Source organism: Falco peregrinus, chromosome 2, assembly GCF_023634155.1.
Source record: "Falco peregrinus isolate bFalPer1 chromosome 2, bFalPer1.pri, whole genome shotgun sequence".
In the NCBI taxonomy this organism is placed as follows: Eukaryota; Metazoa; Chordata; class Aves; order Falconiformes; family Falconidae; genus Falco; species Falco peregrinus.
In genome coordinates, this window is record NC_073722.1 from 81,746,592 (window position 1) to 81,773,251 (window position 26,660).

Below are 26,660 nucleotides of genomic sequence, written 5' to 3' on the forward strand. Positions count from 1 at the left end.
AAACAACATACAAAGAAAAATCATTCACAAGGAGTGGAAATACTTATGGATACAAGGAACTTCATCTGGCAAGCAAAGCAGAACCAGATAGCCCTGCAGCTCCAAGCCACCCCACTCTTGCTGTGGCGCACACAAACCATGCTCTGGCTGGATCCGATGTCACCACTGTTTCCATACTAGCTACTGAACCGTATGGTTTAGCAGATGCTGTTAAAATGGTAGCAGAACCAATTCCCCCACAAACTGAACCCTCTGAACAAAAGGTTCAGAAGAGTATCGGTGCTCAGTTACAGTTCAGAAGCTTGAACACTTCACCAGTGCCTTTCTGCACCACAATCCACCTTGAGAATGCATAGGCGCAAACTTTTTAGCAGTTTTCCCCAGAGGCAATAGCACCAAAAATAAAACCCAGGGATTTGTCTCAGCCGCCTAACCATGTAATATTTATTCAAGTTCTTAAATATTTCCATCTACCCGTTCTCGGAAGGCAACTCCACCATCTTCCCTGACAGTACTACTCAAATTCTCAGGCTCTCATCTTTCATCCCCTTTCTTTACATATACTCTACTACACCTACTGTTTCTTTCTTTTAAGTCTATTTTCTGTCATTCTTTCTGCTAAAATATTTATCCCTCTGCCAGTCTGTCTTGAAAGGGACAATTTCCTCCTGGTTTGCTGTCTTTGTTTCATCCAGCACTCCTCCCTTCAGCTACTTCCCCAACTCTATTTGTAGAAGTTTTTAATTTGCTTGCCTTGCCTGCCATCCGCTTCCCGTACCCAGTCCAAGGAACTAGCAAGTACATGTCTGTGGTATAATCCTCTTGGGTTTTCTCTCCTTAGAGTGTGCTTTACAATGAGGTTCCCAAGGCTTCCAGGAGCCTCTTCCTTCACAGTGAGACACCAGGGGGTCAGCCAACAGACTGACTTCATTTGCACGTGTCAAAATCAATGGCTCTAAAACCATACTCCTTGGAACCTCCTTCTCATGTGTTTCTAAAGCATCAAGTTACTTAAATTTTGAATAAAACACTATTAAATTGCTGGAATATTTTCAGTGCAAAAATAGTCATTCCAATTTTCAATTCATTTTAGATATTGGTGGGGTGTTTCTTTTACATCTTCATAACAATCCCATTTTAATGGCAAACTGGATTATCACAATGAACTTTACAAAGGACAATACATTACTATCACTTTGGACTGTTTCCAAGGAACAAAATAATTAAAGACAAAATTTCATAATAGTAATGAATTTGTGACTTACAGCTGTAAGTCTTTTCAATGAGTCTATGCATGTCCCATCACTGTCACGTGGCATTCACAAACTGCAGTACACACAGCTCCTACAGCTGCAATGCTGCTCTATCACTATTAGTGTTACCTTACCACCACCACTGAAAAAAAAAAAGCAAGCAGCAGCACTTATAGTTCCTAGGAATACTGTCTAACTGACTATAAATCTGAAACCTCTGAAAAGCCACTGGAATTTTCCATACATACTTTATTTTTCCCTAGTGACTGCTATAGGGGATTTGTGACATTTTGTGGCAATAATGATGCCCGTGAAGAACAGCGGGACACAGGACAGAGAAGAGTGTTGGCAGCTGAACGTGGAGCTAGCTACAGAATCCATCTCACCTCAGACACGTTTCAGAGATGAGTAACAGGGATGACAGTAGTCAAGGCTACAACCACCTATTTGACAGGACCTTTGTTGGCTCAAAAAGAACAAAACCTCTGAAGAAACTTTATCAGGGGAGGAGAAAGGAAACTGAAACCTAAGACATTTAGATACTCCTGAAAAAGAGGCAGGCCCCTAGTATTTGTTTTTTTCCATAAAAAGAAAAACAATTATTTCCATTGTTAAAAGGCTGCACAAAGAATAGGAAGATGGAATGATGGAATAAAGCTTTTTTAACAGTATTTATGTATAGCCATCCAGAAAGTTAAATTTAAAGGTGTAAATCCGTCCACAAAGTATTTTTATTCTTATTTTAAGAAAACATTTAGTTACTTAAAAAGGCATAGCTAATGGATACCCAGAGAGCTCCAACTTTCAGCAGGACTCCCTCCTTTCAAATATTGCAAATTTTTGTTTAATAGGAAAGCCAGACAGTGTCTTATCAGTAAGCAAATTAAAACAAGTCAAGCAATTCCTGTGAACACTTCAGCTAGTTCGACTAACACAGACCAGCTGATTACAGAGCTCTAATCAACCAGTTTATTAATACAAAACATTCCACAATTAGACTGTAAGAATGCTATCAAGAGTTGATTAACTCTCATACATACGGCAGATTCCAGGAAACCCAGAAAATAATTGTAATAATAAGAGATGTAGCTCAACAATTCCAACAGTTCTTCATGCACAATTACAAAAACACTTTTTGCCTCTGCTACTATTACACAGCAAACTGAAGTGATTAGCATTTACTGTCGCAGAGAATTTATTACCCTTCAAGTAGAACTTTAAATGGAGACAGACACTAATGTCTCTCAAAGAGACAGTAATGCTGCATAAGTCAACTTAAAAGACCTGAATCGAAATCACCATCATCCAGGTGTACCAGAGCCCCTGCCCCGTTCAGCCCCGTCGAGCTCCTGAAGCCCTCCACTGCCAGCTGACACGTCACCGTATGAAGTTTTACCTGTGAATACAGCTGTGCTGTAGTTGCTTTCTGCAGTCACGTGAAGATGACTTTTGCTGCTTTATTGTTGAACTCTGCAAGAACACTGTTGTACCACTACACACAACAGCTGTTAAGTGCTCAATTAACTTTATTTAGGCCAACTTTTCATACTAGTCATGTAACAGAAGCTTCCAGACAGCAACTTCTAACTTATTTTATTTATCATACCAAGAAATCAGGAGTAATCCATGCACTAGTCATGACTGAATTCAATATCTGAGTATGTGAATTACAGCAGAATAAGGCAACTGCATGGAGACCACAATCTTCCCAGTCAGCACTTTAACTATTGAAAATAATTTGTAACAGGACAAGCACCGCCAGTCTGGGCTAAGAATGCTGAATGGAAAGCACAGAAGATGACAAATATAAAGAAAAGCAGCAGAACAGCTAGTTCGTGTCCAGAGAAATCTATATGATAATGTTACCCCCTTCTGCGTAATTGCTAGGTCTTGTTCTAGAAAACACAATAGTTAACAGAATGAAAATACAACTTTTCCTTCCAAGCAGCCCTTCAAGGCTGAAAACAATGGAGCAAATCACACTGTTCTGTGCATTTGTTCCAAATCTATTAGTTGTTAGCCTCCCCTTTGCCAGAGAGCTGATGGTTGATAGAAGAGGTTTCCCAGGAGGCTGCAGAACCTCCACCCACAAGGGCCCTCAAAACTTGCTGGAGGAGGGAGCACCCCCCCTCGCCAGTGCCATCCCTACGGAACACCAGGCTGGACCCAGGAACTCCACGAGTCCCTGCCAACCTATGTTAGTCTATGACTCATCAGCCATGTCGATGGCCCCAAGTAGTCGATGCTACCCATCTCATCACTCGCCAATACCCACAGTGTTTGTAGGGGGTTTGCTTCTTCCCCTTCCCTTCCCCTGTGGGGAATCAGAGACCAGGTTTTCCTCATTCTGATGCAGAAACCAGTCAGACACAACCCATCCACATACAGAGCTGGCAGACAGGCTCTTCACAGAGCTTAGGTTTAGACCCGAGTTCCTGTTCCGAGTCAATTTTTGAATGAGACTGCCCTGTAATATAAAAACCCTGTAGAAAGACAACTTCTAAATTAAATACTTAAACTAGATACCTGAGTATTCTCCAAACCCACTAATACTTAAGAAGTTTTGAAAAAAATTACTGCTTTATCCATTATCTTGAAAACTATAGACCAACCTGAAATCTAATGAACAAATACTACTGAAGGCCTCTAATCTTAGTTTTTCAAAAAATTTTAGAAACCTGTTGTTAAGAATCTCTTTCATCTACAATGGCATTTCAGAAATACCAAGTCACAGACATTACTGGAAAAAAACTAATCAAATTTTGAGTTGTATCCAACACTTCCATACTGGAAAAGCTACTTGGCTACGCAATACATGGTTTTTTTTTTACTTCAGCTCTGTGAGTTCTTGCAGAAGCTTCTGGATCTTCAGCTGTTCTCTATAAATTATTCCTTCCTTCAACAGGGAAAGTTAGTTTCTTTGTAGAAAACAATGCAGCTAAGCAAAATAAATTGGAACAGTATAAATAGAATAAAAATGCTGAACAGATTTGATGACAAATGACAATCAGTCAACATGGTGAAACCCTTAAAAAGAACACTTTCCCTGTCCTAACACCTAATTAACCTCTAAAAGTTTCCCAGCTTGAATCAACTAACGGGTAATAACTCATTATATGATGAGAATTTCCTTCTGAACTATCATATACTGGTAACAAGTACTGCCGCTTTCCCGACAAAAGCAAAAGGTGAATTAAAAGAATAAGCTCTTTGTGTTCTCCTTCTGAAGCATTAGGTAATCAGACATCAATTTATTCTTCCACAACTCTATGCATTGATTGTATAAAAAAATATTGCCAGCAGAGACCTTCTTTTCACCTTAGAGCAAGAATGCTTTATTTCATCTCCTCTGATACTCTATCCACAGAACAGTTTTCAGGATTCTACCTAAACTCTAGGGGAATCGCTGCCTGTAACAGGAAACATAACATTAGTCTTTGGCAGAAAGCACTGTGTACTTCATCTTCTTCATCTACAAGCCTCCTTTCAATAAGGAAGTAACCAAAGAGATTAGTGGGGGTTTTTTGGTAAGATTCAGTCAAGATGTCTCCAAGTACATGGCTTGCAGGACTAGTCCCATGTAAATTTGAGGCTTGAGAGCTTGGAAGCATATTTTTGAAGCAAGTTGAAGTAAACAAGCACACCTCTGGTCAAGTTTTTAGCAAACTTTGGGGAAGGACAGACAACTTGCTACTACTGGTGCACACTTGTAATGATCTTATCAGTCTGCACCCGCACCGTGCTCCCAAATGTTGCTGTCTTTATCTTTAAACAACGACAGGCAAACCCAGACTGACATTTTAAACACCTTTTACCCAAAGCCAAAAAGCATCCTATTATCTAGAAAGAAACTACACTGCAACATTAAAAATTCAGTGCACTCATAGATTCAAATAAGGACACAGTGGAAAAAAAAATTAAATGCGTGAAACAAATTACAAAATAGTGAAAAAAACTGAGCTGGATGGACCACTTTTTATTCTTCCTTTTTCTTCCCCCAAAGTAAATGAACTAGTTCCATAAATACCAGATCATAAATTTTCTATGTTACACATCTTCAATTGTAACTTAACAGAAAGCATAATTCTTTTGTAGAAATTCAAGATCATGTACTGAAGATCTCAAGTACATGCGAAGCTGACCTGTATAAAGGTCAGTACATACAGTAGCAGAGCATCTCCTCCAAAGTCCTACCTATGTTTGCAAGTTAAGCTTTCATATCTTCCCATCATCCAAATCAAGTGTCATCGCCTTTTCTGCACAAACTCTGTGACTAACTACTGTTTAGTTTAACATTTTCTTAAGACCTGCCAGGACTGACTTAAAGCATACACATTTGGGGAGAAGCTGAGAGCACTGAGATTGTTCAGCCCGGTGAAGAGAAGGCTCAGGGGATTTAATCTATCGGTCCAAGAATCTGATGCTGGAAACTAAAGACGACAGAGCCCAGACACTTTTCAGGGTGTCCAGTCACAGGTCAACAGATACAAACTGAAACACACCAAAATCTACTTAAACATAAGAAAAAGTTTTGACATGCTGTCATCAGTACCCCCTGCTCCTGAGCCCTGCACAGACTCCTGTCTGTCCCTGCAGCGCTGGGTGACATGCAGCTACGATCAAACACTGTATCAGGCTCTGCGCAGGCTGCTTGTGGAGTCTCCATCCTTGGGGATGCCCAAAACCCAATGAGGCACACTCCTCAAACCTGCTCCCTGCAGGGAGATTTAACCAGAAGATCTCCAGAGGTTCTTCCCAACATCAAGCAAATTTTAAATTATTCCTGACATTGCACTTTTAGTTGGGAAAAAGTATCCACATTTTGTTTACCTGGAGCAGGTATTCCAGGATTCATCTACCGCTAAATACTAATTTTTCTGGTCTTGCCATAAAGCATTACAAAAATTATGCTATAAACGAGAGAAGCAAGGATAACTTTCTCCTAGACACACCTTAAGACATTCAAGGTTTGTGTCACAAATAATGTGATTATTTTGTGATGCAGGAATTAGACTTTTTCCTGGTTCCTTGCACTACACAGGTATGAACTGGCATGCACCTGCTGCTCAGAATACCATCAGCAGGCAGAAAGAGATAAGAACTGAATTTTTTATGGGAAATACATACAGAGACAGAAATCCCATCCCCTCCTGTTAGAATTCCCTGTCTCTAGATAATTTAAGTAAAAACATGCCTTGTAGCCCCTGAAGTCGTAGTGAACCTCCATCTTCAGAGAGGGAGAAGAGCTGCTACCCATCTATAGAAATGAACCTGGGAACATTTTGCTGAGGGAAAGGACTGGGACTTCACAACTGGTCAAAAATAATTTTTCATAATTTTCCATTAAAGCAAATGGCTTACAGAATAATGAGAATCTTTTCCAGTATTATGTTAGCATTTTCTAGCAGTATATGAATAAGTGCAGGAGTCTGCAGTTTCCAAGGTTAATAGGTATCTTCCATTCACATGAACATCATCCTTTAACTTCTTGCTTCTTTTGTGATCTCAAAGACAAACAGCTTCCTTCAGAGCCCCCCTCCCCACATCTGGTGGAATCACTACAGTGAGCACTGAGTACAATCATTTATCCCACCCCTCTTTGAATGAGGTTCGCGCTTCACACTTTTCTATGTTGCGCAGAACACGTGCCAAACACATCCAGGTATTCCAAGAGCAATCTCAAGATTCTGGGGAACTGTACCTTGATACAGTTACCTGGTTCTGCAGTGAAACTTCCAATAAATGAGTAGGGAATGGGGGCAGAAAGAAAAAAAAAATAAAAAGAAAAAAAAAAGTCAGACAACAGTATTACGAGTTATACAATCAGAAAATCACTATTCCAAAAACAAGGCTGCTGCAAATTAACAATACTGCGGACTTAGCTATATCACATTACATGCATATGGAAAAGAAGACTGACTGAATGCCAAAACACAACAGAAATGTTGCAGCAAAGATTAGTCATATGTTTGACAACTCTCTGTATTCAAATTGTAATATTCACCGAAAATTACAGCAGCCTTGGCACAAGTGCTCAGAAAGCTAGGAAGTGCAAAGGGAGTCATTGCAATGTTTCCCAACAGAGAAAGAACAAACGAGAAAAAATTCTTTGCAGAAAATCCCTCCAAAATATTAACCAAAAAAATGCAATGTGGTTCATAACTAAAGGCACCAAACAACTTTAAGAAAAATTAAAAGAAATCACTCTGAATGAATACCAAGGAGTCAATACAGAAGAAAGTGGAAGTATGTCTAACAGCGTTAGCGGCAAGACAATAAGATGTCAGGGAAAGGAATTAACAGTGAGAGGAAACAAGCTTGGACTCTGTCACTTTATGGACTGCAAGATAGAGACAATGAAGACAGAAATGAAAGAAAAATATAAAGTGTCATAATTTCCACTACTGAGAACATGGAAGAAAAGAAATAAGCAGAGAACAGAGAAGAGAAAAAACTAACTAGACCAAGTAGGCTTCTTTTGGAGGTTTTCTTTGGCATGAGGTTGCAGGGTGTTTTTCCCTTGCTACCAATTTCGGTGTATAAAGGAAGGATAAAGGCAATATGGGGAAACAAGAGCTATGTGACAGGCTTCCAGAAATCAAGGCTTAATTCACTTCTCACAATATTTAGGAAAAGTTGCTAGTATTTTGATTCGAAGTCAAGGAGAATTTTGTACGTACATAAACAAAAATACATGCTATCATTATCTGTTACCTGGGTTTCCGCTAAATTCTAGATGCACAGATTCAGCAATCCCCTATCAAACAGATGGACCAAGAAGAGATTTGCTCTGTAATTCAGGAAGCATATGCAATAGCAGCATGAAAGTTTCATACCGCTTACCAAAAAAGCATCTGAAACATGATTACGATATTCACTGATCAACCATTTAGAAAAATAATCATCTACAAAATGAATTGCATACATATGTAGCAACTTAATACCATTGCTACGACTTGACAAGAAACATCACCTTCAGGAAGACATCTCTAGTTTAAAAATAAGATTGAGACAAAGTTCTCAACCTTTCAATGAAGTGTCATAGGAATCAACAGCAGTAACAGCAGACGTTCCTCAAGCTTGTGCACAAGTGGGATGACGTCAAAGCTGATGTATGCTCTTCCCACCCATTTGTTCCATGACAGCAATGAAAGAACTCATCAGGCCAATTGTGACTTAACACCGAGATTTGAAACCATTTTTAAAGAAAGCAAAATATACCTGGGGACAGTAAATCTTACATATTACAGCTATGTAACCCAAAATTACAATAAACATTTTTGTCTCAGAGTGCAAATACACACATTTACAGTAAATAGCAACACTGTATTTAACAGATTTCCATTAAACAACCAGTAAAGACAAAGAGAGATTTATGGACAACCTTGTGGCTGAAAAATCTTTTCACCACTTCACAATTAGTGTAGCTTCTCCTACAAAAGTACTTGTAGACCTTATTAAATATCTACCGATATTCATTCTGCTCATGAATTCCACTCATCATGTAGTAGTTATGCCAATCAAGTCTTTGCAGGATTTCCAGCTATATATGAGGCATACAAGTCAAATGGCCATCAAAATTTTCTTGATTTAGGAAAACGCCCGTCGATTTTCAACTAGTTGTTTTAACTAGCTTTGCTACTTCTGAAAAATCTCTCTCTTGGTGCCTTGAGTTAGGATCTCTAAGGGACTGAGAGCAGAGAAAACCCACTGAAAAACTCTTTTTAAACTACTAAAAGAAAGATTTCTCTTCTCTGGGAACTGTAACTACAAAAAAAAAAAAAGGAAAGAAAAAACCAAAAAAACCCCCATAAATGCTAAGGGATAAATTATTGGAACATATACTAATAAATTCTCTGAATAAAGAAATATCACCCCCCTACTGATTAAATCTTTTGTTACACTTGTTATTTCAAAGACTATGTCATCAAATTCATCCAATAGCACTGCAAAGTGTTTTGTAAGTGACACAGAACTTACACAAGGAAAATACTTACACACACAAGGTTTAATAAAAATGCTGAAGAGATCAAGAAAACAGCCCAAAAATACTTTCTTTCTAATGGCGTATAAAAGATAAGCACAAAGAAAAAATGAAATGCAAAACAAAATATGTAGTGCCTAAAAGGGCATAATCAAAGCTTAGCTGCTTTTTCCAGTGATTAAATCACATTGGATGTAACATTTAGGACAATAAATCTCACAAGTGCTTTACTGTAACTGTTTTATCCTGTTCTAGCGTTGCATACTACCTGGAATCAGCAAAACAAATGCTCTCTCTGGCTATCTTATCCAGATATGAACTGGATCTCTTCAGCCTAGGTATTTCACAGAAATGCTTATACCTGTGCTGAAGTTGGGCAAAATAAGTAAGACAAATGTAACAAAACCATTATAAACACAGAGATTTGCTAAAGCTCAGGTAACGAAGGAGGAGTATATCCAAAATGTTCCTTTGTCCCAGGGAAACGCTTCATTGTTGTCAGATTTCCGGAGCCCTCTTCCTCCCCTTACCACCCTCCACATCGCTATTATTCAGCCCCTTCCCCAGACATTCAGTATCTCCCAAAAGAATGGGTGCCACCAACTTAGAAATCGCAACCTTTGATTACAAATGTAACATTTGATGACAAATGAAACCAGAACGACATCTAAACCTTTAAGGCACCATTTGTTTCGTAACAGATTGCACTACAGCAGCAAAACAAATTACAGAATGCAAACCTCAACAGCCAACTTGCCCACAGTCCCTCCAGCTTGTTGACCCTACGAGCAGAGCAGTGTCACTAAACCAATCTCCTCTCTCTGGTGACCAGCAATAGGACACACGGAAATGGCATGAAGCTCTGTTGGGGGAAGTTCAGACTGGACATTAGGAAAAGGTTCTTCACTGAGAGGGTGGTCAGTCCCTGGAACAGGCTCCCCAGGGAAGTGGTCGGGCACCAACCCTGTCAGAGTTCAAGGAGCATCTGGAGAGCACTTTCAGTCATATGGTTCATTTTCAGATAGCCCTGCAAAGAGCAGGGAGTTGGACCTGATGATCTTCATGGGTCCCTTCCAACCTGAGAGATTCTATGATTCTATACTCACCATCTTCATAATGACCCAGATGCTGGGATGAATATACCTCAGCAAATTCACTAGTGATTGACAGGAGGCATTCACATCTGGGGGGCAGGGCTGTGCCTCAGAGGCATTGCAACGGTCTGGAGAAACAGGCTGACAAATGTCAAAAAAAAGTCAAGACAATGCAAAATACTGTAATTGGGATAGAACAGCCCATGCAACAGTCTGGTGTGGGAGCTAACTGCTAAGAAATCAGTCATTTGTCTGGCGGACAATTTGAATATAAGTCACACACGCACCCTTGAATAAACTGGATGCTGAGGGCAGCCTAGACTGCACCAGCTACAGCGGAACCAGCGAGCGGAGGGAAATCATGATTCCAGTCCGCATCTGCCAAACCACATCTTCAGTACTGTATTCCATTTTATGCCCCCCCAGTATAAGACACATTACTACACTGGAGAGCCAACAAGATGATCTGGGGTTAGAGCATGGGATGTATAAAGAGCAGCTGAGCAAATTGGGTCTGTTCAGTCTCTAAAGCTAAGGGGGAAAGGGGAATTATATTGCTATACTCAATGACTTAAAAGCAGAGCCATGCTTGCTGGAAAACACACATCTAAAAGAAAGGCAATGGTCACAAACTGAAGGAAATTTGGATTAGATAAAAGGAAAAAATTGTTCACAGCAAGGGCCACCAAAAACTGAAAGAGGTTGCCCTGACAGACTCGGGAATCTTCACTCTTGAAAATATCCAGAACAAGTGGTCAAGGCCCAGAGCAGCCCACATATCTTCAAATCCAGCCCTGCTCTGGGCAGGCAGCTGGACCAGATCTCTAGATGGTACAGAAATGGTATGGAATAAAGGGTGGAGATTGTACTGGGTCTGGCGGGGATGGACTTACCTTTCTTCAGAGCAGCCCACATGGTGCTCTGCTTTGTATCTGCGGCTAAAAGCGTTCAGAACACACCAGCGTTCTACCTGTCATTGAACTGTGCTGGCACAGCATCAAGCCCATAGGCGGGGGGTGAGCACAAGGCTGGCAGGGGGCACAACCAGGACACCTGACCCATACTGACCATACCATATGATGTCATGCTCAGAAATAAAAGCTCAGGGAAAGGATGAAGAAGGGGAGACGCTCATGGTTACGGCATTCACTACCCTTGTGAAGACCCTGCCTTCCAGGAAATGGAATGACTGACTACTAATTCACTGACTAATGCCTGACTACAGGAATTAGTGAATTTCATTTTTTTGCTCTACTTAAGCATCAGGCTTTTGCTTTCCCTATTATGTCATCATTATCTCAATCCAATCTCACCTTCCTTCTATTTTGTCCTCGGCCCACAGGAGATAGGAGCGAGCAAGATGCCGGGGTGGTGTTTGGCTGTTGGTTGAGGTCAACCTACCACAGGTGCCCTTCAACTTGAATGACACTATGATATTTCTTCATATGTGTTTCTCACACATTCTACTGGCTTCAAAAAGCATGTCATAATGCTGCAAGGAAGAAGTTACTCATTAAAAAATCTGAACTGTCCCAAACTTTCTCACGGTATTTTTTGATGTGAAAAGTATGACAAACTCTGTATTGGCCAATATCCCAGGAGGGCCACAGATCAACTGCTACCACAAGCCAAGAATCCATACATTTTTCTCCCCATGTCTTCCATCAATATTCACTGAAAAGTGAAAGGAGAGAGGAACAATCTCAAGGAAGTTACAGCAAATCCGAGAAGAATGATTATATGACACACCATACTAAATCTCTGTGTGGGTATGTGTGAATTCTGACATATTTTAAAAAATTAAAGCATTTTTACTGTTGTGGGTGTTCAGAGAAGAGATCTGAGCAACTGTTGTAATATGACAGCCAAACAAAAAAAAAAAAACCCAAAAAAGTTGCCAGATGCACTGGATTTGCCTTCCTCCAAGGAAGAAAAAACACTGAAGGCAACTAATTGAAGAATAAGCCAGCAAGACAAATCACAAGGTTTGATGGTTAAGGTTTAAGGGAGGGTTTTATTTATTTTCTTTTGTGTTTAGGTTGGGAGTAGTAGGGTGTGTGGTTTTCCCCTTTTTCCTATTTATAAATGACAACCTATTTTATCTCATGCAGGGATGAAAACAAGGGTGGGGTAAGGGGCTACATTTGTTCTGAAAAAGTCTAATGAGCTGCTACAAATACCTCAGACAGTCTACTCAGACCTGGAATAGGATGTGTGAAGAACAGAAAACAATTTACAAGCATGTTTATTTTACAAAGTTTGACAGACAAGCTCCATTTACATTGGTGAGATGCAGAAGGTTTCAAAGTATAGGCAGCAATGGACAACACAGGTACACTTACTAATTTGAAACATTCTCCAGACAGGCTTTTTGGGGCTTTTAGATTATAAAACTTCTCCTTCCAACAGACTGCGGCATGCCATAGCAGGAGAATGCTGCCTGATGGCCTTGCTCATGAACATCTGTAGAAAATCAAATGCTTGTAGGTTTATGTTGCCACATCTAACTTTATAGACAAAATACAAATACTCTCTTTTTCATGGAAATTTGTTTTGTATTACCTAAATAACCATGCAAGATCACATGGCATGAGTACATGCAAAGAATTCATTATATGCTAAATCTGAGATAGAAAAACAAGGAAAAATCCATAAACATTCATAAGAGAAAAGGCTACATTACATTAGATGACAATAATAAGTTAGTGATGTAAGAAGGAAAAGAAGAATTGGGGGAGGGGATATAAAAAACAAATTATGAAACAATTAGTATAACTAACAGCTTCATACAACAACATTTACTTACACAGAGTTCAAATAATGTAGAACACACCCAACCTGAATTCAGCAAAAATATACCTGCATCAATAAAGTGGGTATTTATTTTTTGTCATTATTGCTGTCACTATTATTATTTGCTCTTACTGGCCAAATCACTCAACAAGACCAAGATAATTTCTGTCTGCTTGATACAGAAAGATGAACTATGAATTAAGAATCCTAAATTCCATTAATGATGACATCTATTGAGACCCACTTAACAGATGCAGAGGTATGTTAGTGAAATTGTATTTGACAGATGAGTTACATTACGATGGATTACATATGGTATCCAGCTTTTCAAATTACGAAGTGAACTGTGACGCCATCAGGTTATTTTTATAGAGGACAGTGGGAGTAGGTTATATTCCTGATTAAGAAATCTAAAACAGGCAAAGTAAGAAAGGGCCACCTCATGAATTAAAATGTTTAAAGAGCAATATAACGTATGAAAAGAAAATTAATGTTCTCTAGACACTACAGTGATGTCAGTCCATGCTCTCCCTTTCTTTAGCATTCTGATCTGGTTATTTTCAGATTATATGTCAATATAGATTAAACTGTCAACCTAATGCAGCAGCTCTCTCAATTTAGAATTTATATCACTAAAGAGCAGAACCTTTAATAAGCTTTTGGGATTTAATTCCTTTTGTTTTGTGGTGGTGAGTTTTGCCTGGTTGTGTTCTGCTTGGGCAGTGGGGGTGGCGGGCTTTTTTTGGTTTGCATTTTTTTGTTGTTCGAGCTTTTCTTGTTCATTTTTGACTCAGAGCAGAAAAAGAAGGAACAGTAAAGGAATAGAAGGAACTGAAGTTTAGCAACCCAACAGGTGACAGCACGTACATCACCTGTCACAGTGAAATGAGGACCCTGTGCCTACAAAAGACTTCTGTGCCTCAGAAAGAGGCACGCAATTAGAGTCTTATGCAACAGGTAGTAGTAGTCTGTCATGGACAGTTAAGTGATCATAGTTTGCTCTCCTACATAGTTCATAACTCAAGTACACTCACATCTTCTGTCAAGTCTTACAAAACAGCTCAAATTTGCATCTCAACAAAAAAGTTACAGACTTGATTTCATTAGTAGTCAGTTCTAACAATGCTCATGGAGATCAAAGTAAATTCTCATCCAATATGTGACTTGAACCACTTAGAATCCTAAACTCCTTCAGTAACTACGGCAATGCACTTAAATACAGAGGTCTGTTAGTGAATGACAACGTAACAGATGAGCAGAGGTGCTCTGTCACTTGCACTGTTGCGATGTGCTTTGAGTACTGGGCATTAAAGCATTCACAGAGAGCTGTAACTCAGCCAAAAAAATTAGGGGAGGCTTTTTTCCTAAAACAAACAAACAAAAAAATTTTTAAAAAACCCATGAAACTTTCATTTTTACTTCTCCAGCCCTTCAGAGTTCACTTATGTACCCTGTGACAATACTCCTTTAAGACTGAAGGGTTCTTCCTTCCTAGACTTATCTCCCTACTTATACAAAATTAAAAAAAAACACCAAAAACAAACAACACTTTGTTGATGAAGGGCTATCGTTTCTTCATTAAAGAGCCAGATATGACAACAGAGCCTAGAGATTTGCTACCTTTCCTCCTATTAATGAGCTATGTCTCAAAGACAAAAACACAGAACAGCAAGATAAGGTACCAGGCCTATCACTTATTCAGGCAGCTGCATGTGGCCATTTCTCATGAAGGATTTCAGAAGCCAAAGCTTGTATTCCATTTTTAACATTAGATTAAGTATCTACTAAAAGCCACACTTTCTTCTCTTCTCCTATCATTACTTTTTAAAGGGATGGCAAAGATGACAAAGAAGAAAAATTAAACTATTTCCCACTTTCAGCTTTACTCGCCTTCTTTCCTGCTTCTTTTACAGACTCCCTGTAGCCACCTTAATTTTTCAAAACTTACCTCATTCTTCTGTGGATCAGACACACCATCACCAGATGTATGACTTAGAACAGACTCAAGGCTGAGAAGGATTCACTGGGAGATACAAAACATTCCTAAGCAAAGAGTTTTATTCCTAGAGGGTGAGCCTGTTTTAAGCTTCAAATTATTTTCTGTGCCAAATCTGGAAATGGGGGAGTGGGTGGGGGTGAATATGTGAAACTCCAAATTTCATTCAGCCCAACCAATTAATTAAAATACAAAAAAAAGAGAGGTATGACAAAATGTAAGAGCTCCTCTCTGAAGGTGAAAAAGAGATATTACAGCTCCACACTCCAGTTTCATTTGAAAACACTTCATGTAAAAACATGGGAAGTCAGAAGAATTTTACTTCAGTGGAACTAAACCAAGATGACATTGTCTCTCCTTCCAACAAGTAAAAGTTGCAAGTAGAAGTATTTCTAGGCTAGCTCCTAAAATAAGCTACCACACAACATACAAACACAACAATAGTGGCAAAAGATGTCAGTGAAGTTTCATGGTGGGAGACAGCCTGATACCAAGCAATGCAACTAAACAAGCTCCAACAAAGGCTACTGAGCACGTCTCACTTTGGATGATATGTGGTAAGTGATTGTAAGTGATGAAACTTCAAGAGCAGGCCAGGCAACAGGCCTGTTAGGTTACTGAAAAGCAGCTCACCCTACCGTTTACACAATTTTGGTAGTCACTGGAGTATGACATAGGCCAGTAAGGAGACAAAAAATTGCACCAGATGATTTGCCAAAAGATCCACGACATCGTACTGAATGTGTGATTTGTTTTTATATATATTTTTAGATATAGATATACACGTGCACACACCCACACTACTGTATCACTCTTCAACAAACTGGTGTCATGCCTCTACCTGCTAATTGGGACTTACATGAATGTCAAGAACTGTCTCCATGAGAAACCATCAGTCACAGAAAAACAGACTTCACAGGCATTTATAAGCATCATTACAGGATTATTCTTTAGACAACAACTAAGCGATGGAGCAAAGATACCTTTCTTTGTATAAAGAACTTCAGGAGCTACGATGGAAAGGTACTACACAGCACTTTGAGAAACAATTAGAAAGGAACAGGTCGTCTTATTCTCTCCTTTGCACGTGGCTGTAAAGTCAGAATCAAGGCTCATGTAGTAATTTTAAATTCAGGTAGAAAAATCCAAGATCATCCAAGATTATCCAATCTCCTTCAAGCATTCAATCTGCTTCTTTGGATGTAAGAAGTTTCACACCACCAGAAAAAAAAAAAAAAAAAAGAAAAACAACAAACCGAACAAATTTGTTTCTTCATTGGACCAATAATAAAATAGTCACAGCACAGAGCTTCAGATTTCAGTGTCCTTAATGACTTGACTTATATTTTATTGAACACCAAATCACATAAAATCAACCTTTAAAAAAAATAAAGAACCTTTGGAATATATAATAAAGGAGAAAGAAAACCACTTCATGTGATAGATTTTGAGAGTGAGAATGTAAGCAATTGTCAATGAATAAAATTACATTGTAGATAATGCTTTCTTCATTTGCTCAGATACAGTTCAACACTTTGACAATTATACACATTCTCACACTTTGTATAAGAAATGCTATCATAGCTGTAAAAGCACACATAGCTGCTTTCTTGCATCACACGTTAAAAGAAAAAAGAAATCTGTAGCTTTGAAGACTTCTATTTTTAGTCTGTATTCATGACACCAGTTTTTAGCTACCATCAAGGAGTTGATATGTAATTCTAAGTGCAGGACAATAGGGTATAAAATGAGGAAAAATAATCTATATATTCCCTATTTTAATTGCTACAAACAAAACTTCCTTAGATCATCTGTTCCTTTTTAGGTATAAAAGCTTCTGAAACTGTTCAGGATACTAAATACTCATCCTGCAGAAAAGTTTCCTGTTACTAAGAAACAGGAAGGAAAAAAAAATATTCATATTCAAGGTCAGCTGTTATCAAATTGATTCAGAATGATACATTTTTTTACCCAATCTGACGTATTTCATAAAAAATCAAACATGCTGTTTGTTTAGGCTGGACTGTTTCCATAAGCCACGTTCTCCTTCAAAGTTTTATATTTGCATGAAGACTACGAATAACAGTAAAACAGTGTTCAGTGAACAGTGATAGAAACGTCACTCAGGTTAGACAGATCAACAGGGAATTACAGTACTTTGAGAAATCCTTCTTGAGGAGTTCAAAAATTCATCACATTTCGTATGACCTTTCATTTCTGGCAGCTTTTTCATTAGACAGATTTTAGTTCTAGGTTTAAGCCAAAGGTCAGTGCTTCCAGCACACTACAACAGGCACGTTAAAGAACCACTCCACCTGAGGCACCGCTCCTGCCAGCATGACGTAAGGCATTCTTGCCATCCCAGCACATTGATTCAGCTGCACTCCCCCTCAGAAATTAAGAAATCCAAATAATTTCAAAATATAATAAAATCTAAATAAAGTATTAATACAATGAAATTACTGCACTGTCTTCCAGATGTGTAACTTCAGAAGGAGCACAGAACAAACCACAGGTTTGTGACATAAATATTTAGGAAAAGGCATCGTAAAAAAAAATTAAGTATGTCTGCATCCTAGTATTATTATCCATGACATTTAATGAATTGCTATTTTTATTTTTTTTCCAGAAGGCCAAAACAAAACAAAAGTTCAGAATGACTTTAAAGGCTTTTAATAAAGATTAGACAAAAAGATAAGGAAAGTTTGGGAGTTTGTTTTAGAAGCATTCCTTGCTTTAACAGCATAGGTTCTTCCCAAGCCAAGCTGCAGGGACACACGAAGCAATCTGGTACTTTGCTATTTCTCCTTCTGCTCTCCCTGCAGTTCTGCCTCGCTCTTACAAACCAGTGCATCCCAGAATTTCCCCCTTTCACTCTGGCAAGTCAATTACACTACATACAGGGCCCTGGAAAGCCACCAGTTCCAGGCACAAAAAGCACCAGTTATAGTCTACTAAACATTAAACAAGCATCCAAAACGAACAACATGTAAATGGAAAACTGCTTTACATACTATAAATAAACAAAAACTGCTAGACAGTAAGTCTATTTGTCTCTTATGCAGGTTTTCCCATTGGTTTGTTGTGTAATTTTGAACTTACACCGAATATAACGTATGTTCAACTACGTAAGTACAAATGTTTATCTTTGTGCTTACACTCTTCAGTCTGAAGACAGTTCATAAAAATATAGCTTGTGCCATACAGCTATTCTTCCAGCTTGCAAAATGCCTCTTGCTCACCAGGCTGGTTCCTAACACAGCTGTCTGAACTCTATAAAAATAGTTTCCTCTTGCTGCCCCCTATTTATTCTCTATTTCCTTCTTATTACCTAGTCTGAAGGCAATGTCAGTGATAACATGTCTCTTGAGAGAAGAGGGAACCTGACAGTGATAATGCCACATTTTGGTGCTGAAATTGCCCAGGAGGCCAAAGGTCAAACAATCTAACGCACTCCAAGGTTTCTTTACCACAGCAAAGGAGGCTGGTACGTTTAGGGATCCCGTATACCCATTTAAAACTGCCTGTCTTAAAAATAATATAATAAAATAATATACTAGGGTTATTGACATTGATATATATCATTGCAATTGTAAAATTGATTTTATTCATTTAATATTACTGATAATGTTAATATATCACAATAAAAATATCTATTTAAAATACGTTGTCTAATTAATACAAGATGTTCAAACACTGTCCAGTCTTTTTCCTTCCTTTCTGATCTGTTCTTCATTTGTGGTTTAAATTTTAATGGTCTGGTGTCACACAAGATTTTTTTATAACCATAAACTGCTTTAGCCTATGTCTTCCTTTGACACCTCCTAACCCTACCAACAGTTCTCATGCTGGTAGGGAAACTTAAAAATCTTCCTGTCTATGACTGGATGTAGTTTAATTTCAGCATGAAACAAGTAAGTATTAGATAGCATAGGGAAAGTTACTGTGGCAAATTTCTGCATCGGATCTTACAAAAGGGGAAGACGTTCATTTGCAAATATCCCACTCACGCTCATCCTGCCAAAGATTTCATTCACTCGCAACCTCACATCCATCTACAAGCAAGTGACATGTCTACCCAAGTGGTTTGGCCAGGATCACCTGCATGTGACAAAGAGAACAAGAGGCACCAGCCATCAAGTCCGCACCATGTTTTTTGATTCCTTCTCCACAGGCATCAAGCTAGTTTTCGGATGGCTCTTCATAGCCTGCAGGAGCAAGCCACCACTGCGGGGTGTTCCGCCAGAACCCTGCTCACCTCAGCCTACACAAACCTCAGGCCAGGCTGTTCCCTACTCTGTTTTCCTTCTTTTGAAACACAGATAGTCTATAGTCCATTTCTCTTTTGCGTAAGCAGGAAGAGAAATGGTACACTTGACCAACTTCCACTGGCCAGTCATCTGCTCTTTCAGGACAGGTTTTCTGGTGCTGACACAAATAACGCATTCCTCAGACCTACCACTGGAATGGTGTCCTGGGAGCCATGTCCTTGAAGAGTTGTTCATTATCGATACAGGCCTTTATTTTAACCCTTCTGCTGTTGCTTCTTTTCCATTCCTACATCATTCATACCAGCCCTAACATTTCTATTACACATATCTATAAAGGGTTAATCAAAGGTAAGCCAAGCCATCACAAATGGCAGGAGCTGTCGTTCCTGGAAATCTCAGCAAAGTCATCAAAAGCTGATGACCACCAAAACCTAATCTGTCAACCCTAGAAGTCCTAAAGAACTGAGGTGCCTGATGGTCACTGTAGGAACTGGCAGTTGCATTGCTATGTTCTGGGTAATTAAAGGGCTTGGTTTCTGCTCTGTCTGGCCCACTCCCCAAGAACTGAAACCAGCCTTAAAAATCAAGTGTGGGTTGACTGAACTGAAAATGGTGTTTGTCTTAATTTGCATAAATTGTAAAATGCAGTATCCAATGAAAATTGGCAAAAGGACGTAAAAATCCCATGAAGCACTTTTCCCTTTACTAAAAAGCATTAACCATGTCACAATCAATATTATTTGAAGACACATTTCAGAACTGTTGAAAAATATAAAAGTAGCACAACAGAGCCTACCCACCATATTTTCACTTAATGAAGAGAAATGGAACTTTACAGCCAAATTTGTTAAAAATGCGATGTTTGCCAGCTGCAAGACGTGCAGACAGAACCCAGGCAGCTGCAGGGATGGTGACACCGGCACCCCCAGCGCCCGCTGCCCGTGCCCCACCAGCCCGCTCAGCTGCCACACCACCACGCTCCAGCCCCATCCTCACCGCGACCACCCCTGTCCGCCACCTGGAACACTGACCCAGCGCCAGCCTCCAGGACTGAGAGCTGGATGTCACCTGGGTTCATTTAAGTTCTGTTTTCTTGATGCCCATCTGCAAATGCAGTTCTCCATTATCCTGTAAACCTTTGCTTTTAGTCCTTCACTATAACAATGTACCATATAGGAATATTTCCAAGGGGTAATTAATACCAACATGCGGTACCTTTATGGGTAACAGCCGACATTTTTCCTTACAAAGAATATTCTTGCCTCCTGCCTTTACAGGATTTTTCTCCTCTGTCTCAATTTGGGCCACGAACGGGAGAGCACGCTATGTGCTCAGGACTTTCCACGATACTAATATGCAGGCAGGTAATCCTTCTCCCTGGAGCAAAGGGTTTTGGTATCTCTTCAACAACAGTTCATCAACTACATGTACTTCCAACAGCTAACAAGCTTCGTATTTAACACTCTCCACTGAGAGCACAAGTTCTCAACAAATACAGTGAATTAATATGGACTAATATACAGTACATAAAGTAAAACCAGGAAAGAGGACTCAGACTGAAGGAAGAAAGATGTCTTCTGCGCCAAAATAACTTAAGGAAAATCAGACAATCAAAGCAGAAATAGGTAAGCCAAAATGAACATGAAATTGATTCTCAAGTCCTCTAGTAAGTAAACAAACACTGATGTCTAGAAAGGTGACTAGACCAGTAGCTCCAGTTAGGTTTTCCAAAAAAAGCTCTAAATTAACAAATTGTTATTGCTTTCTTTACAAGGTGTGATATCAAACAATTTCCAAGCTAGATATAAAACTATTCAGGTCATTCTTGTTACAGAAAATTCCTTAATTGGATGCCAGCAATGTTTCCTGGCAGAAGCACTCACAATTGTCAAATGTTTTCCCAGCTAAAAAGGCCTCGTTATTTCAGAGCACTTGTGGCACCTGCCAGTTCTGCAATCCTTATAACATTTGTTACAGGACAAAACACAAAGCCTAAACTTAAAATGCTGACTGAAAGTCAGAGAAAATGTTTGATTTCTAACATTCCGAATACTACGACAAAAGTAAGCCCTAAGTTAGCTCAACTTCAGCATTGTCAAAGCCATATCTTGCTTGACACTGCAATAATGGGAGCTGCGGCAAAACACTCACTTTTCCAGCACCACAAAGTTCGAGACAGTAAGTATCCAAATCATGTCCTGCAAGATGCATGGGGTTTGTGCCCAGTTATGCCAGCCTCAAAGCTGGCTAAGACTTCGCACGTTTGCCTGGTGATGATGCTGCAATTGTCCACCAAGGGAAAAGAGCAGCCGCTTACAGCACTGACGGAGATCAGCACGGTCCTGCAGTTAAGGCAGACACCCTCTCTGCAGCAGTTACTACTATCCGTTACTGCTATATGTGGTGCTAACATAGTAGCTATATGACGGTAGGGGTAATTACCATCATATTCAAAAAGTGGAAAGCATGTTCTTTGTTGCTTCAACATAAAAAAACCTGAGCTGGTAGAAGGATATTTTACATTCTTTACCTATGAAAAATACCAACCCTCTCAGGTCTACTTGAGCAGAACAATTCCTTTCATTTTACAGGAAAAACAAACAAACAAAAAATTAATGTTCACAACAGAAGTGAGTAGTAGGAGTTAGGATAAGAATTTCTAAGTTTGTTTGTAATCCCCCACCTACCACTTCATGGTTAATTTGTCAAGGGTATACATTTGGATATTTAATTCTTTGGGCTCTTTCCAACCCACATGACTATTCAGATTTTGAAGCTCCTCTACAGACCCCACTCCCCGGATCTCATCTCATTCTAGACGCAAGCACAGAGGACAGGTCATGCTGCTGTCACAGACTGAACAAACTTGAGAACAATTTTAAATGCAAAAATGGAAGCGTAATAACTGTGCCTGACAAGAAACCCTCACCCCTGCAAGACAAGTGTTGCATTTAATCACTATCTGATGTTATACTTGAAAGATGTATCTATTTCACTCTGGTAAAATCCCTGCTGGAACAGATATGGTCAAAATTGTTTTGATATACCTGTCTACTGCTGGATTTCTACAGTTGGAAGAAAAATCCCAGCAGTTAAGCCAGTAATATTTTTGATCATAACAACAGCTGAGGTTTACTTCAGTTTAGCAGGTGCCCCTCCAGTACACAGAAGACATCTAGATGGACAAGTACACACAAACTGCTCCAGGACCAGCACTACCTATATTTTTGCTAATCAGGCTTGTGAAAGAGGGCCAGCAACGTGGGCAAGTCACAGTAACACAGCATGATGTTGCTTCTGGAGTGAAGGCAGAGCACAGACAGCTCTGAATTGGGGAGAAAAAAATTGTGTTAAACTAGCCAATTACTAGAATAAGGTGAAGATGCCAAAGATTTGACCTTGAGACTCCTGCGTTAAGAGAGCGCGTTCTTGGATGCTACCCTAGCTGCTTCTTTTCACCACTTTTTTTTCCTCTTCTTCCTTCTCCTCCCCACCCCCACCCTTCTTTTTCCTTTGGAAGCCTTATGATTTCTCAATTTATTTTTTTTTAAGGCTAAAAAGAATTAATGGGATAAGAAAACAGTTTTCTGGGAGTTCTACCCAGGATGTTCCCTTGGCCACGAATGCTAGTTTTGAAAACAGCATTGCTCTATTTCAGTTGCTGAGCAGGTGGCCTGTTAAATCTTAAAAGTTCTGTCTGTTAGTTAAGTGTTCATGTAAATATTTCATTAAGCTTCCCAGCTTATAATAAGCATTGCTTAGCACTATTTTATGCAACACAAGCTACAGAAATTATTCTACCAAGGGCAAAAGGAAAAAAAAAAAAAAAAAAGATGAATGAGAAGTGGATAATCATAATTCATATTTTTTTAATATCAAAGGGAAAAAAGATTGTGAATTCTAAATTAAATGTGCCTGTTTGGGGAAGATACATCTTGTTTCATCTTATCATCTAATAGCCTAGGCAAATAAGCACACATTGTCTCTTTGCTCTCTTTCTTACAATCTTTTTTTTTTTTAAAATCTTTTCTTAGAAAACTACTTTATAAATAGTTTAAGAAAATATAGGGCGCATTCTTTCACAACACCTTACCATAAATGAATTTATTTCTGTAAAAGATTTTTGTCACCACAAAACATTATTCATCTCTTTGTGTTCCAAAACAATAAAGGTAAAAGGTCTTAACCATGAGCAGCTTTTAGCTGTTTAGATGTGAAGTCACTCCACCTGTATTTCTGTAAAGCTAAGGGATCCAGTCAGGTTGACGGTTGCTCTCTGAGTCAATTAAACGACCAGAATTTGCCTAGTCTCTCTGTCAATTTTGCAAGCCATCATCTGTTTTACCTCCTGGCATTTCCCACCTTTGCAAGTGATTTAAATCATCTTAACATGTAAATAACACACGGGATATTATTTATACTTTAAACAGCATTTCTATTAATACGTTTTTCTTTTTGTTTATATCCTTCAGAAAGCCAGCCTCTCCCTCAGAGAATTTTAATTGTGTTCTCACATCTGTTATTTATTTGTTCTTTGACAAAACAAACTCTCCTAGTACTAGCCCACAAAGCAAAATTGCTTGTCACAATTCTTACTAGTTTGTCAGCAGAAGAGTGTAATTTCTCTGCCTTGCAGTAACAAAGTTTTCTACACTTCAGCAGAATTATTGTAGACATGGTTGTAACTTAGAGATCCAAAAATAGGCTTCAATGCTTATTCAACTGAAGGTGAAATGGAACAGTAAGATATCTGGGGGAAGAAAGAAAAAAGAAAAGAGATAGACTATTCTGTTGTCTACCTCCAGTAAAACATCTGCATTCTCCTTGTGCATTTTTAAGTCATGCAGCCAGAGCTGTGATGATTGCACAAGAAATTACAGACAGCAATGCTTGAAGCACCGTTACAGAACTGCATAGCCAATATGGCATTAAAGCGTGCAGAACCTTCCAGCTCTGCAACAACTGTTTCAAGGGAATAACAGTTAAACTCGTACAGGCACAAAGGTCCTACAGAGATCACAGCACTACAGAGTAAAGCAGAAAGGAAACAGGAGTAAGGTTCACACTACTCCACCTCAGTACGTAAGCAGGAAGCCAGGTCCGAGGCTAATGTATGAAAAGCAAGAGCAGATTTCTCTTTTACCAATCTGCTAAACCAAAAGACATCCATCATAATAACCTAATGTCATTTCCTGACTAATACTGAGGGTTGCTAAATGTACAGACATGACACCTGGCACAGAAAGATCTCCAGTTGCTAGCAGGTAGAGCTGCCACAGCCTCAACAGCTAACACACACGAAAATTCCTTTAACTTCAGATGCAATCATCTAATTCTGTTGCAGATTAGATACAGATTTTCAGATCAGGCATTCAGGAAAGGAGACAAATACGCAGTCAAAATACACATCTGCAAATATTCTGACCAGCATCAAACAGGACCTATGTGCACAGAAAAGGATGTAAGCCCTATCTCCAGGGCAACATTTAGCTGCCTGACTACAAAAAACGCCACACTTCTCTCCTAATAATCCTGCCTCGTTCACCATGCACAATAAAACGAGGCTGGAGCTCTACAGATAAGTGTCATACAGCTCTGATTTATCCCAAGCACATCAGAATTTTGAGCCACATTTGTATGGAGAAAGGGCAGAAAGTATGGGAAAAGGTATTGCACACAGTTTTAGTACATACTCTCATACACCCAAGAAACCTGCAGAGCAGCTGGGGTCTACTGTAACAGCCAAAGTAGGTAACAGTGTGAGGTGTTATAACCTGCACGAGCAAGAACTCAGATCAACAGGACATTTTTGTCTACACTGCCATCAGACCAGTGCCTCTGATTGTATTCCTGGCTTCGGCTGGGCACACCTGCCCATCGGTGTTCCTTCACCCTCCCAAACCACACAGGCCACGTGGAGCTGGTGGTGCTCTTACCTAGCTCCTCCTCACCCCCTCTCTTCAGTAGCCTCATCTGAATCATGTCCTGCCACACCAATTATTTCATTTTTTAGCACATTACTTCCCCTTCCTATGGTTCTACTCCTCAGGTTTCAAGCACTCATCTCTCTGCATTTATTCTCTTCCTTATCATTTCCTTCTCCTAGTTCTACTTCTGCAGTTTTCCTTCTAAGCAGGTTTCTGTTCCAGAGCTCCCCGGCAGCAGGTGTGTCCGTAGGGCTGCTCACACCCTCATCTCCCCCAGCCCAAATCACCCACACCGGTGGCTTCAAAGAAATCCTGCTTTGGCCCAGCCATTAAATTTGAAAGAGGTTTTAGCCAACAAAGCCTAAGCCTTCCCAGCACAAAAACAGGTGATTTCAAGCCCTACTATTTTCCATAAGCAAATAAATCTTCTGAGGAAGGGAAGAAACACATTCCTTGCACAAAGATCAATTTATTTTGTTTCAAGGCCCCCATCCTGAAGCATCAGCGTGTCTAACCTGTCAAAAGATGTTGGAAACTATCTTTTTCCCCCAGCACAGCTCTCTCATCTTGCCAAAATCTTCAAAAAATTCTGCTCAAAAGACTGGCAGACATCACACACGGAATTTAAAGCCCAGCAGAAGTATAAGTAACCATGACCAGTGTCATACATCAAGGAAACCCAACTTTAAATAGATTATCATCACTTAACACATTCTTCAACTATCTACTTAAACTTTTGCCCAAAAAAACTCCTTCCTAGTTTTTTATAGCGATTTTAAATTTCCGCATGTTGAAATTTCTATTGCCTTTCTGTGGAAAATTTTGTTCTCTCCAAATTGCTTTCATTTTTTTGTGGCTCTTGAAAGCGGTTGCTTCTGTTTGAAAAACCTATCTCCATACCATTACGGAGAGAAAGAGATGCATCTGCTGTCAAATACACTTCCACGATATTGATGCATTCACTTTATGTGAATTTTATTTTAGAATACTACAGAAAAGAGTTCACTTGCTCCATGGATTTAGTTCCTTGCTGTGGCAGGCATCTCATCATCTTTATGCAAGTTTCTTCACAAATTCCTGCAACTCTTCTTTAATGCAGTAAGATATGCTTTGATATAAAATACTTTCAATTGAGAGGCTATTCTATTGATTAGAAACCCTATTCTAATTTCTAGAGTAAATTTATACACAGCAAGTATGGTCATTTGCTCTCATATCAGCATTGTCTCTTTCTAAGTAGTTCTTGCCTTGTGATTATCCCCACACATTTATAGAGTACTCAGACTCTCTCAAATTTCATCTTACCGAGGAAGTCAAGCTCCCAACTAATAACACGATACAT

General features: G+C 39.3%; 1 protein-coding gene across 4 annotated transcripts in view; it reads right to left on the minus strand.

Moving 5' to 3' along the window:
• The window catches only part of MARCHF1 (membrane associated ring-CH-type finger 1), a 257,958-nt gene that overhangs the window by 221,080 nt on the left and 10,218 nt on the right, over positions 1-26,660 (minus strand). The window lies entirely within an intron of this gene.